Below are 14,295 nucleotides of genomic sequence, written 5' to 3' on the forward strand. Positions count from 1 at the left end.
TATATATATATATATAAATATATAATGTGCATTTCATGAGCTGCCTGCAGCACCGTGACTGCTACAGGGCGCTCACAACAATCCGCCCAAGGAGCGCGTTTAATACCCGTACTGCACTAGCGTCCGAATGTCATTTGAACCAGATGTCATTTGACTCAAATGCGAAGTTGTGCTACTCCACTGGATTTTGAAATGCCATTTGGCTCAAATATCATTTGAGCCAAGTGAGCACCCAGAGAGACATTTGGGCTGTCAAATGCCATTTCTAGCACTCTCGCGCACAGTGTTCCAAGTCAGCATAAACAAATACATCACTGGCGTACCTAAAAAAACAAAATATTCTCACTTGTAGAACTTCGTTTACTTCATTTAACTCGTGATATCAAGGTGTAATAATTCCGTACTATCAGCACCAGTGCGAGCGAGCGACAAACCAGTGTGGCCAGACAGCACAAAAACCTCGATTGCGATTCAGAATCGAGCAAAAACCTTGTCAAAGCTTACGTTATTGGTAATTTGATATCATTTAATGCCAAAGACTGCTGCTAAATTTGATTGCTGCATTGTGTAAAAACAGAACTTGGCAGCAGCAGCGCCATGCAGCACGGCGAGCGATTGTTAAAGCTTTCAAATGCCATCGAAATTGTAGTGGAGCATGGCGGATTCTGAAAGGCATTTGAAGCACCCCATTTGAGTCAAATGACATTTGGTTTAAATGACATCCGGACCCTAGTGTAGTCGGGGTATTACTCACCGTAATATTCTACGGTGTCCTGCGGACGAAAAGCGACAGTAGTCCTGGGGCCTTTCGGTTCAAGTGGTGGGAAGATAGCGGAGGTCAGATAACCGTCAGAGAAAACCTGAACACCTATTGTGGCTTTTAATCACCTGCAGGGCAGCCTAGAATCTCGCGATGAGTTGGGCGCTCTGATGCGGGCGGATTTTTGAGAGCCGTGTAGCATCCACGGGGCTGCCCGCGGCCTGTGAAATGCACTATAGCTTCACCCCAAGGAGGAAAGTGTCCTGGGGGCTACGTGGGCCGGCTCGTGATCGTGATGGAGCAAGGTATTGGAAACCCTGTTCTCAATCGCTTCGGTTTGCCGGAAGGCTGCTGGCAAAAGAACAGTCGTCAGTGCTGGTTGATAGTCCTTCTGCTTTAGCAGAACGACTATCGTCATGGCCCACTGGTTTTGCGACGCAACCGAAACGGAGAGAAAACAATAGTAGTGGCTTAGCTCTTCTATGCCAGGATATACGTAGCGTGAGATAAGGTTCACCTGGCTATTCTTAGGTTTCCTGGTTGTCTAGGATTAGCTTGATGATCATGCTTAGTGCTGAAACGATTTCCAATCCAACTGAATCCAATACAATCCAATCCAATTTAATCCAATCCTATTCAATCTAATCCAATCCAATCCAGTCCAGTCGCGGGGGCTCCGGCGCGCCCGCTGTGCGCCGTGAGACGTCACTGCTCCTCGCGCATGCGCAGCACGGCTCTGCAGGAGCCACGTGAAACTGCTCAACCTCGGCCAGTGTAGCTCACGCTACAAAAGTTGGCCCCACACTTCTGTGCCCTACACTCGTTGCCCTCTTGACGTTCACCGGTTGGCTTTTGCCAGGAAAAATCTTCGGAAGTGATTGGCGCTTGGTTTCCAGATCGCACTGGCACATGCGAGTTTCGTGTCAAGTGACGATATATTGTGCGTACGTGCACTTCTGAACTGGAGAAGCATCTCTGCTCTGCTATTCCACGTGCGTCAATTCTTGTGCCTGTCTGGCTGTGGGGCACTCAGGGGCAACACTCTTCTCAGGGGATGTTGGTGACTAAGAGCTGTCGCAGTGCTTCGTGAACTAGCCTCTCAGATAGCCCAAATGCGCTACGCAGATCGAACCGGGGTCCCCTGAGATGTACAAGCCTCTCCACAGAAGCGGGGTTTTCTGAGAGGATGAGCGACCGCACTTTAAGTCCCATGGGAGACTGTTGCTGGTCGTGACGGCGCACTGTCCACCAAAATAAAAAATGCTGTAAGGGACACTGAAGGGATTTGGTCCAACTTCTGTTTGTGCTTTCATAGATGGGATCAAATAAACGTACTTTACATCGTTTATCCGGTCGCTAAATCAGTATGTAATTTGTAAAGCCTGAAATAAAAAAAAATACCATGCAACGTCTGCGGCTGCCGCAATAACTACAGCAGTAACCCGAATGACGCGAACTCCTCTTTCAATGTGATTGGACAATGTCCAAGATTTTAAAATTCGGTTAAACGCACGCCTCCCACCCGAAGTTCTCGTTGTTCGCGCATTCTCGATATCTCGGGAATCCGCATGCCGCGATTCTGCCATGTTGTCGGCTGCAGAACTGGTCGAATGAGCCCGTAAGCACCGCTTCGTATCGTATCCTTCACTACCCGAGGTGAACGCCCTCCGAGTCGTCGGAGGCGCTCAGTTGCGAGGCGCTTCACCCCTACCTTCCCGCAGATCGTCCCTGTGTCGTAAGAGGGGCGTTCGCACCAGGCAGACAGCCGGCACTATGTTTGCAATCTGTCGGTGGGATATATGTCCGCACTACGCCAATGAAAACTCGCTAGCGTGTCAGTGTCCGTCCGCACGAAGTCTGACAATTCGCTCGTGGAGCAGTGGACGTTGCGGCGACAAGTCGTGAATGCAGTATAGAGGACATTGCACGAAGAAACCAACTAACTATAAGGAAACATACTGCCAGTGGCTAGAACCGGCACGATGAGGCGCGCTACACCCAATGCTCTAAACGACTCAACCACAAGAACATAACGGTGCATATAAATCTGACGACGAACCCTTCGTGTCGAACAGCTGTTTCGTGAATAGCTGAGCATTTCGTGAATAGCGCTTGCATAGTAAGCTTCTCCCTATCTCCACAAATAGCTTATCATTAGCGACGGCGTCTGTTAGGCAGGAAAAGCGATCGCAAATGCGTAATCGTGCTGCTGACCGGTCACTCTGCGCAGAAACTGCTTCTCGTACTTTGGTATTACGCTTTGCAATAAAAGCTTCGCTTGATTTCAATTCCCTATTTCCTAAAACATCTTCTCCGCGACTCTTCTCCTGCCTTCAATTGGCCTTTCTAGAAGCGCACCAGTCGGACAAGCATATGCAGCTTACAACTTAGCCAGCGAAGCGTCGTAACGCCAATATACGAATCTCACCCAGTGTGGAGCTATTTGCATTGGTGGACCTTATTAAGATTAATACGCTCTGCAAACTAACAGAATCGAGCCGAATCCTTCCAGGCGCAAATCTTGTAGGTGCTCAGTTTTCACTTCACGATCGACTTCTGAAGAACCTTCGGCATGTCGGCGCACTCCAGCCAGTCGGCAAGGGGGATGCAGAAGGGAGAAGAGCACTTTCGAGTTGATTTTGTAGCGTGAGCTGCACTGGCCGAGGTTGAGCAGTTTCGCGTGGCTCCTGGAGAGCCGTGCTGCGCATGTGCGAGGAGCAGTGACGTTACACGGCGCACAGAACGTTGCTCGCTGCCCGGCGTCTCTCACACACTCCACGCGCCCAGCGTCTTCGTCGACCTCCGTTCCGCACGTGGCGGCCCGGTCCACTTAATGATCATGCGAGAGGTGGCCGGGTGCGCAACCGATGGCTCGTGCGTCGCAGCAACACCGGCGTGCGCCTGTGGAACCAGCTTAGCTCTGGGGCGATTGGTGACGCTGCGCCGGAGCCGCTTGGTAAATATACACGTGTCACATAATGCGTATACCGTGTGTGTGTCATTGAAGCAGCAGTAAGCATGGTCATCAAGTTAATCCTAGACGACGAGGAAAGCTAAGAATAACGAGCTGAACCTTAGCTCACGCTACGTATATGCGGGCATAGTCGAGCTAAGCCACGTGCTGCTTATATTTTTTCTACTAAATCGCGTAAACGCACGCAGAGTGGTCGAAACATGGCCTATTCACCGCAGACTTTAATCTGCACAAGTGCCCTCGAGAGTGTTCACAAACCACTTCATTGTCCGTTTAAGGAATGTGGGCTTAACAGGCTGGACGCTTTACATTGCATGCGTCCCCGTCACACGGACGAGTGCTTGGTGTTGAGATATTAGCGAGTTTTAGCTGACCGTTTTTCACGGTCCGCTCCGCTTCGATAGCAAGCGGGAGCGCCATTGCGCATGCGTGACGCGCTTGGCCGCGAACGGCATTGGCTACGGTCGCGCTGACCGTGCCGCCGATACCGGAGCGGACCGTTGAAAACGGTTAGCTAAAACTCTCTATTGTTGCCGAGGGGTCAGTGCTCCCGATCGAGACGTTAATTGCTTTCCTCGAGGGCGCCTTATGCAAAAGAGCGGCTCCCGCGCTGAGAACTTGTTCATGAGCGAGCGGCGATTTTTCTTTCTTTCTTTCTTTTTTTTTTTTTTTTTTTACTGACCTTGCTCTGCTGAGCCGTGCTTCGTACGTGCGATACTTCCGCGCAGCTAGGAGAGGTATTTATAGTTACTGCAGCCGCGCTGGCCGCGGCGCCTCGCTTTCTCACGCTGATCCCCGTGCACGCCTCCTCTGGTCGAGCCCGGAAGAAGAAACCACATAGCCAGGCGTCCGTACATCGGCGGGCCAATAACGGCCTTCGGACAGTGTAGGCTTGTTTTGTCCTGCAGCTGCACGCGTTGGCTCGCTCGTTTTAATCTGGAAACGCAATATGCTGCCCCAGGCTCGAGGCGGCGCTCCGGGCGGTACAACGCCGCGTTACATACCCGCAGCCTAATGGCCGCTCCCCGCCTCGATGGTTTCATAAATGTGCTGGGCGTAGTGAGAATGGATGAGTAATCGCCTGCGTCTCAACTTCGTTGGTCGCTTTCCCTTCAGGGCATGGTGTGAGTACAGCGTGCACGGAGAGGAAGGAGGCGGGCGCGCAACGCCGCCTTCGCTAATCCACAACACGCTCGGCGTTACTGCGGCACCCACCGTTCTGACGAAATCGTCCGCTTTACCGCGCCCTGCGTACAGCGTGTGGGCGAACTTTGTCGGGAGGGCGTCTCGGCCCGATTTGCTCTCTTTTACGCATTCCTTCTATCCTTTTTTTTTTCTGCGGAAATATTTGTAGAAGGATCTCGGCATACCCTAGAGGCTTTTAGTGAGTTGAAGGAGACCCTGGGTTGCTTTGGAAGCTCGAGATCACCAAATGAACCTATACAATGTGTAGGCAATGTTGCGATGCTTTTCCGTATTTTTTTTAAACTAGGGCAGTTCGTGCGCAGCTGCTATTTCCCTTGTTAACGTCGGCTATGACGGCCCACTGACGAGTCCGCAGGGATAAATTTAGCGCATCGTAGCCTGTTTGAGATGCGACCTGTGCGCTATGAAGCAAAATGTCCCTGTTAACCATTAAGTGGGTGAAAATCGACACTTTGGAGGCTGCCATAGCCCGGAAACGCTTTGCACACCGGTGTAACCTCGTTGTGGTCTACGACCGTGTGGTTTTGGTGCGACCATCGGCGCACTAGTCGCGAAACCTTCTGCGCATGCGCCGGCCTGGTTACGCTGCGCCGGCCGTGTTGGACTGTACAGTGGTAGGAATTGCCGCTGGCGTAGTCTCGCCGACGTGTCGTCGCCGACCGCGCCGTCGCGTGCCCGTGCGCCGGAAAAGTCGGAGCACATGCGCGCCTTTACTGCCCACGGGATGGTGACGTCATGTCTAAGTGCCACTTTTCACGTTGGTTTGGGAGAATGATTAACAAAACAAGAGCGGACTCCCGCACTCCGCTTGTCTTTTACGCGGTTACGCCGGAGCACGTCATTTCGTCCTTGCTGCGCTTTTGTCGTTGCGCAGCCAGCGGTATCAGGAGAGTGCAAAGGCCCTCTTGAAGCGTTCGTGCTGTTGCAGGGAAGTGGCCGGCCGTTTATGATGCCCGTTCCCGCGAAAGTTTCCAGACTTGCCTTTACAGCGTTCTTCACTGCAAGTACGGTTGTGCTGCGGTAAAGCTAGCAAAGCGGAGTTAGCAGCAAAGGTAACGGACGAAGTGTTGGTTGATAAATTTAGGGGTAATTTGTGACAAGTTATGTATGGTGATTTTGCGCAATAAAAGTCAGAGGCTGTGAGAAAAATGTGTTGCAAATTAACAGGCTAAAAACCACTTTCATGATCTTTCATTTCGCTCACAAAGACCTTACAAACACACCATATATCATTTTTGACAATCACGTCAGCTATTCATCAGATTTTACTACGTTTCTTGGAGTTATCCTAGACAAAATTATGAAATTTGACAAACACGTAAGATCGGTTACATCTAAAATTTTATTCGGCATTCGTGTCCTCATTAAAACCAGTTATTTTTTCCAATTGTCCCTTCTACGATCGTTATATTTCTCGTTCATTCACAGCCACCTTACGTATTGTTTGTTTTCTTGGGGCAACATGTATAATACCCATCTTGCACCACTGCGTCGTCTTCAAAATCAAGCCGTTCGTCTGCTTACATTCAGTGATTGCCGATCTACTGTAAAACCCATCTTCCACCACCTTGGCATCCTACCCCTCTCTCTCGAACTTGATCTTAAGTTTTAAGTTTTATGTACTTATTTCCCGTTTACCAGATAAGCCTGAATTTCTCCCGTTCTTTGACAGAACGTGTTTGCTTAACCCAAACAACACCAGGTTTTCAGTGCAACATAATATATTACTTCCAACTGTCCGTTCCAACTACGGAAAACAAACACTGTTATTTTCTGCTGCCACCATCTGGAATGCCTTACCCCCTTCCGTTAAATCGTACCCCTCCCAGTGCTCTTTTTATAGGTCTGTAAGAAAACACTTACTCGGTGCACTCTCATAATCAAACTCTGATTGCCTGCTTCTTTCCCCGCTCAACCTCGGGTATAGATGGTGCCTCGTGCTTACGGCACAAGAAAAATGTCTGCGCAGGAGGCCGCCTGGTTCTTGCTGCGGCAGGAAACTGAACATCCCCCTCGCGAGGGGCACGATCAAATGCAGAGCATTTCCGGGGGCGCACGGCGTTAAGTAGTTTGCGTTACGTTAATGTTGTTGCACTTGTTGCTGTTGGTTGTTGTATTGTAATTAAATGAGGAGACGTAATTACGTGGTCACGTGACATCATTTATTAGCAGGTGGGTATGATTATTGTGGCGCAGTGGGAAGAGCACCATGTACCTCGCGTTCCGCCCAAAGGTAGTGAATGCGTTGTATCAGCAGCTTCTTGACGTAGTTTGAATCAGTCAAGGATATAAGGCGCGTTCGTAGCCCTCCATTTTGTGTCGGCTTTGTGGCGCAGTGGGTAGAGCACCATGTACCTTGCGCTCCGCCCGCAGGGCCGAGGGATCGAAACCAGGCGCCGGTAAGTATTATTTTTTTTTATATAGTGTACGGGGAGGGGTGCGGACTACTACGGACAACTAGAACGGGTGACATCGTGAGTTAAAGAAATGCTCTGCATTTAAAAACCAACGCTGAATACCGGCCTTTCGTTGGTGCTATCGTCTGGCCGGCTTTTTTTTTTCTTTTTTCCGCGAAAAGGCGCCTTTTAGCAGGCTGAATATTCCGAGAGTTGCTGGCCTGTTTATTTCTGCAACCCTTATCGCTCAGACTGGACCTCTGGGGAGTTGCGTTCTTACGCTACGTGGTGGACGGTCGTAAGAGGGAAATCTGAAGAGACCGATCGTGTTTTGGTCTGCACCTGCTGCCGGCCTTATAGTAGAGTCGACTATGTGAGAAAGAAAGGAAGAAAGAAAAGAAAATAAAGAAGGAAAGAAAGAACGGACGGATAGAAAAAAACGGAATGAAGGAACGAAGGAAGGAACTAAAGAAAGAAAGATCGGACGGATGGACGGACGGCCGTCTTCTACGTTGGTGTACCCTTACAAAAATGGTTATTGAGATTGAATTGAAAGTCAATTGACTTTACTCAGTACATTGTGTTGACAGTCAATTGACTTTGAATAGAAATTTTGTATTGAGTTCTCGTTGAAAATTGGCCGCCGCGTTTCAATTGAAACTCAACGCTGAGTTTCAATTGAAAGTCTATTGACTATAGTCAACATGTCTGTTGATTTTCAATTGACTTTCTGTTGAGTCTCAATACACTTTTCCTGTTGAGTTCCTGTTGTGACGTGTCAATTGAAAGTCTATTGAGAAAAGTCTGTTGAGTTCCAGTTGAGTCTGTGTTGACTCTCTATTCATTTTCCTGTTGAGTTCCTGTTGAGAAATGTCAAATGAAAACCTACTGAGCATATTCAAGACAGCCCGTTTGATTTCCTGTTAGTTTTTTGTCAAGTTATTTCAACAATTGCATAGTAAAGTTCAGTTAACTGTACTAAATATATACTAAGTCTGCTTCAATATTGCAAAAGCATTCTAAAAACTGTCGTCAAGGTGTCCAATGAGCAGGCGAAATAGTGAGGTGTTGCATGGCAAAGCTTGCTTTATTGCTCACGAAAGCATCACGGGAGGGCTGGAGCCTCGCAGGGTCCACTTGCCTACTTGACTGTGTAGCCTGCAAAATACAAGAAACAGACTTGTTTGTTTGCACCAGTCAAGTACGAAATGATGATTGCATCCCTTCTCATTAAGCATGCTGGTTTAAGTACCTGGCTATTTTAAAAGTTACCTGGCTTGTATGTTTGGAAAGCAGGGAGATAGCAGTTTAACAAATGTATAAGCTTTCCTCAGATTTTAATGCCGTAAGCCAAGCTAGCCGCATCAATTAATTCTACAATTGGTAGGGAGTGGAATGCCTTTACTTGAATGCCTTCCGCATTAAGGCGCCTGAAATCTACAGGAACGACTATGTTTCAAGGCGGCAGGGAGCCAAAAAATCACCCGCATGGGTCCGTAATCGTGTCTTCCACATCTTTCAGGCCCAAAAGAAATCCAAATAGGCCTATAAAGACTGGTAGAGCCACTACCTGACAGGAGAAACCCCAAACCTGTGCAAAAGCATACCTGTGAACCTGTGGATTTTGTTTTTTGAAATTTTAATGCTTGAAATCTCGTAAAACAAAATTAGAAAATTGTCAACTTGCATGAACTTGTTTACAAAACAAGCCTTGATTAAAAAAAAACTAGGATCAGATGGTACTGTAATCTAAAGTTACTACATCAGGCAATCATCGCAAATGGCTTTATGAATGGATGAGCACATAATACTTTGTGCTTACCGACTAGTGGAAAAAAATACATGAACCGTGATGGAAAAAAAACGTGGCAAAAAGAATGTGACAGGAAAAATACATAACTTGAATTTCGCAGTCTTTTACACTCTTGTAACGCTGAAGTATGGTGTGTGCCTTGCAGTACGTTTACCAAACAAGTAGCACTAAGCAGCAGCTTAAAGGGATCATATGAGACATGGGTATATCCACATTTTTGCCTTCATCATAACAATGCCAGAGGGGTATACCAGTATAACAAGGCCGTCTAATGCCAGTTTACACACAAGGAGAACACGAAACAGTTTTGTTTGGTGAGGGGAAAAACATCAGTTTCTGTAAATGAGAAACAATTTAAAAGCTTGTATCCCTTTGCTTGGCGAGATTTTCTATACACTAGCAGCACTAAAACAGTATAGTGATACCATGCCGACCAATCATTTGGGTAATTCCTAGAGGCAGAACATCTGTCAAAACAGATTGACTAAGCCCTCGCGCAATGCCGGTGTAGCATCAGTCAGTGGCACGTCTGATGCCACATTCAGCCAAAATGTTATTCAGTGATTTTGCTATTACTCACACCACATTCAGCCCAACTTATTCAAAACTGCTCCGAGAAAGGCAGTCAGCAGGTTGTGATTAGAAGCAATGGCAAATTTCAATTTACGCTAGCAAGTCGAGCAAGTGCTTAAGTCAAAACTGGTATTCATCAGTTTGAAAGTTTGACGCCTGTGCATGTTCTAGCGCAAGCTGCCTAGCACCTGTGACAAAAATTGGCAAATGAGAAATTCACGGAGATACATGGAGAGAATTGGCACTTAGTGGTAAAAGACTAATATATGACAACAGTGTGCAGTCTGTTTCCAACTACTACTAACGCAGCAGGTTTTTTTCTGCATTGGTTTTAAAGCCAAAGTGTCTGCTTGCCTTTAGGGTGCCGAGGTAACACATCAGACTTGTGTAAAGATGTTTTGGGTTTAAACCCTACCTTCTGCGGATACATAGTCTCTATTTTCCAAAAGCAATCAATGAATTTGTTATATTCTTGGGCATTATTTTTTTAGCTGGGATGAAGTACGGTTTAGGCCACATTTGTCACTGCTCTGCACTCAGGGAACGCTCTTTCTCCAAGCAATCGTTCAAATTGATACGCAAATATATTGCTGGCTGCCAGCACTTTAGCTTGCAAGTATATTTTACCGCCATGTCTCCTAACTGGTTGAACACACTATCCTGTTTGTGACTGGTAGATCTGCCTCTCAGCCTAGCGCTGTCAGGTGTGCTTGCATGGCACAGTATTCGTGCGTTTGTTATTGATCCGACAGGCACTTGTTCGATTGAACCTCTTTCATTTTTTTTTTCATTTTCGTTAACTTCGTTCGTCAAACATTTTATTTATCTTCATCATGGTGTTCTTTCTTTTTTTATGACACTTCGTACTAGGTAATTCATGGCTGCTGCTCCGTTCTGTAGCGGCACTGCATCTGGGATTTTATTCATTCGTCAATTGCCTTCAAAGGTTTTGTTAGATCTTTAGCTTAAGATACATACAAATATAGAACACGCGAAAGCAATACAGCAGCGCGGAAGACAGTAAAACACTGATTGATGTCAAAATGTTGTGTGCCGGTACAATAGCCTCCCCCTTCAATTTGTTACACTTACGTACAGTATTTTTGCAAGGCTGAAGTGAAATCATACCCTTTAGGTCGATCTGGAGACGGCGGGAATAAAAACACTGTTCATATACCGACAAATAACCAAGTCGTGAGTATCGCCATTCAGGAAGGTCTGCACAACATTTGTCATGATGAAATGTACAGTGTGCGTCAGGCTTGTCTAGGGCAAGCGAGCGCACGGCTCCGGAGCGTGCTGGCGACATCTGCTGATAACTGCTGGGTTAGAGATAGCTTGCCATTGCGCGTGCGCGGATCTCGGACAGGGTCGGGCCGGTCGTCATTTCGCATGGGCCACTGTTATTTGCAGACGCCACCACCCACGAGGGGCACTGGTCTTCCCCAGTGCCAGCCATGAGCGGTGACAGGCCAGATAGACGCGCCGTTTGACGCGTTTATCGCAGGCAGTTACGTAATCGCATAAAGCAACGAGCGCCAATCTTCAGCATCTCAAGCGCACCAAACGGAAAGCCCGCAACAAGAATTCACTGCAGGGCTTTCCGTCGAACCTGTTGTGCGATTACGTAAGTCCCTGGGGTGATAATGCACCGCGTCAAATTACGCACTGATCTCCGGCGTCACCGCTCACGGCTGGCACGAAGAAAAGAAGCACCCGTTGCGGGTGGTGATGTCTCCAAATTTTAGAGGCCAAAGCTGAACGACGACCGGCCAGGGCCTGTCCGAGATCCACGCACGCGCAATGGCAAGCTATCTCTAACCCAGCAGCTATCAGCAGATGTCGCCAGCATGCTCCGAAGCCGCGTGCTCGCTTGCCCTTGACAAGCCTGACGCGCACTGCACAGGAGCGCTCGGAAAGAATGAACTTACCTTATAACAACGTCGCTCCCAGCGGGGCTCCCAGCGTGGTGAAATTGACGGATTCCATAGCGTGGCTAACAGGGATGGTAACACCTCACTTCGCAAGCTTCTTCACCGTACGATCACAGCGCACAAACAACAACACGACACACAAAGGATGTTCACCGGCGGTAGAAGAGCGCATACGATGGCTTTTCCTTCAATAAATTCGATGTATCGCCAGCTGCACTGCAATGTCTGACCTTCGATGCTGGTTGAAAAGATTCGCACACGGCACATAAATCGCCAACAACACGAGGAAAGCTATAAATTTGCACAGAACAGCGAGAACGACCGCACGACCGCACCACGCCGGACCCCGCACATCCGGGATTGCGACCAAGCGACATTGGCTTGGTTTCAAGTCGGTTTGCGATGGCTATGCCACAGCTACGCATTCTTGTGAAAACTGAGCGTGAAAACATTGACACGAGATATCAAAAAAACCTACGGCGGCTTGTGAGTCCTATGTTAATATTTACAATAATTTTTTATAGAATTATTACCAACCCCTCTAGCAGCAGTAATAATATTATATTGCAGATAACCGAACTCCGCCGAGGTCGCAATGTTGGCTGTCAGCGCCACTAGCGGCAGTGGCAACGCCGCGTACTAGACATTCGTGACAGCGCGGTCACTTCAGCTTAGCGTGGGAGGGTGCCAGAGGAACCAAAAGAACTGGTTATCGCCGGGTGTGGAGGTGGATGGCACGTCTTTTGTGTCCGGGCGCCCGCTTCGGCGAACTGCAGCAGGAGAGAGGACGGAAGAATTCTGGAAAGTCCAATCTTTGAAAACAGCTTCAAAGTTCTTGATCTGCTTGCGGGCGCAAGATATTTGCTAGGCGCTTGTGTTTGAGAAACGTAGTCCGCGGACGTGTTGACATCGTTAGCGAGAGAGCGGTTCGGAGTGTAACAAGCGGCACGCCAGCCCACTAATTTGTTCGGTTTCTCTTTTTTTTTTTCTTTGTAGTGGCGTGAAGCAGTGTCAGGCTCGTTCTTTCTTTTTGTGACCCTGTGCAGTAAAGATGAGTTGTTAATCAGCGCTTCAGTTTGTCTTTCTTCATTGTTTTCTTCGTTTGTTCGTTCGTTCAGTTCGTGTGAGCGGCGGCGCCTTGGACTGGCGTACGGAGTTCTTTTGCAGTGAAAGAACTGTTTTCACCTGTTTTAATAGAGCGTAAATGCGCGTTTGCTCCTTGTGGAATTCTCTGCATTCCACATTGCTGTTCTACTGTTGTTATCATAGACAGTTCACGGTATCCTCAAGGAAAGTTATGTATGACGGGGAATAGAACTCGCGTCCTTGGGCTCAGACCACGGCGGGGTGCGCGAGTGATAACTGGAGTAATGAAGTTCACGAGTGAACGACGATGAGGCTAAGCCTGCGTTCGCTTGTTTTAAAAGTTCGCTGTGTACAAAAATTTAATTGTTCTTTTTTCGAAGTTTAGGGATTTACACCAAAGTTTTGCTGTTTTTTTTTCTGAGTATTTATCGGCACAATTTCGTCACTGGAATATTCTTGTGCGTTTGGGTTTGTGAGATAAGTATTCATTTCTGCAAAACAGCGTTGTTACTATCGTGCCTCCACAGAAAAACACTGAATCATCGCACTAGGATGCGATGTCACATATGCCTTTTGTAGATGTAGCAGATTGAATCGCGTTTTAAATGTACCTCCTCCCCACCTACCTTCCCGGAACACAAGGTATCACAGCATTGTATGTGTGAAAAGAGGTAGGGGGAGTGACGACTTTTTTTTGTCCCCAGAACTGGGACCCGAGATGTGTAGCCTCCCCCCCCCCCCCCCCCCCCCCGCCTTTCCGTTTTTTCCCGGCGAGATATGCCGGCTTCATGATTCCGCTCCAACTTTCCCGGAAGACTGACTTCGAATGTGTCCACTGCCGCTAAAGCGGAAGCTTAGCAGCAGTAGTGGGGATTGCTCACTCATTATGTCAATGCGTGCTAAGGTATAAAGAAGAAAATGCGCTGCTATAGCAAGGAAACGATTCCGCGGGAGTCACGTGCCAGAAGAGATGAGTCACTAGAGTTTTGTCAATGTTTATTTCCATTGTTTTGTGCAAAGCATGTTGCGGCAGTATTTGAGGAAATGCAGTAAAAAATTGTCCAATATAATTGATTTCCCCACTTAGCAGGTATAATTATTATTTGGGCGAAGATGCTGCCAGGCGTTGCGCTGCTGAGCACGAGGTCGCGGGTTCTATTCCCGGCCGCGGCGGCCGCTTTTCTGATGGAGGCGAAAAGCAAAAACGCCCGTGTGTGCGAGATTTCGGCGCACGTTAAAGATCCCCAGGTGGTCAAAATTAATCCGGAACCCTCCACTACGGCGCGCCTCATATCGTCTGCGTTGCGTCGGCGCGTTAAACCCTACAATCAATCAATCAATCGAAGATGCTGCTGGTAAAGGCTACTGGCCTAAGGAGTTTTATCAGCTTTGAAAATTAAGCTCGAACCATAAAACATGGACAAAAAAGAAGGACACTGGTATATATTTAAACAACGTAGCACCAACTAGCTCGACTCTCAATTTTACTTGATTTTTGTCAGTAGAAACTCTATTGAGTTTCAATTAAACGAAGTCATTTGATATTCTGTTGA

General features: G+C 47.8%; 1 protein-coding gene and 1 long non-coding RNA gene across 6 annotated transcripts in view; one reads left to right on the forward strand and one right to left on the reverse strand.

Annotated features, from left to right (window-relative positions):
* LOC144150852 (uncharacterized) overlaps positions 1 to 14,295 on the forward strand; it is a gene marked incomplete in the record, with an annotated part of 193,540 nt that overhangs the window by 39,652 nt on the left and 139,593 nt on the right.
* LOC144150855 (uncharacterized) lies at positions 8,405 to 12,841 on the reverse strand. Its single transcript, XR_013318582.1, has 2 exons — positions 11,654 to 12,841; positions 8,405 to 8,494 (listed from the first exon to the last, which is right to left on the reverse strand). It is a non-coding gene; the product is annotated as an uncharacterized LOC144150855 (long non-coding RNA).

This window comes from Haemaphysalis longicornis, unplaced genomic scaffold (assembly GCF_048455015.1).
Source record: "Haemaphysalis longicornis isolate Haplotype H1 unplaced genomic scaffold, Haemaphysalis longicornis Haplotype H1 scaffold_80, whole genome shotgun sequence".
NCBI lineage: Eukaryota > Metazoa > Arthropoda > Arachnida > Ixodida > Ixodidae > Haemaphysalis > Haemaphysalis longicornis.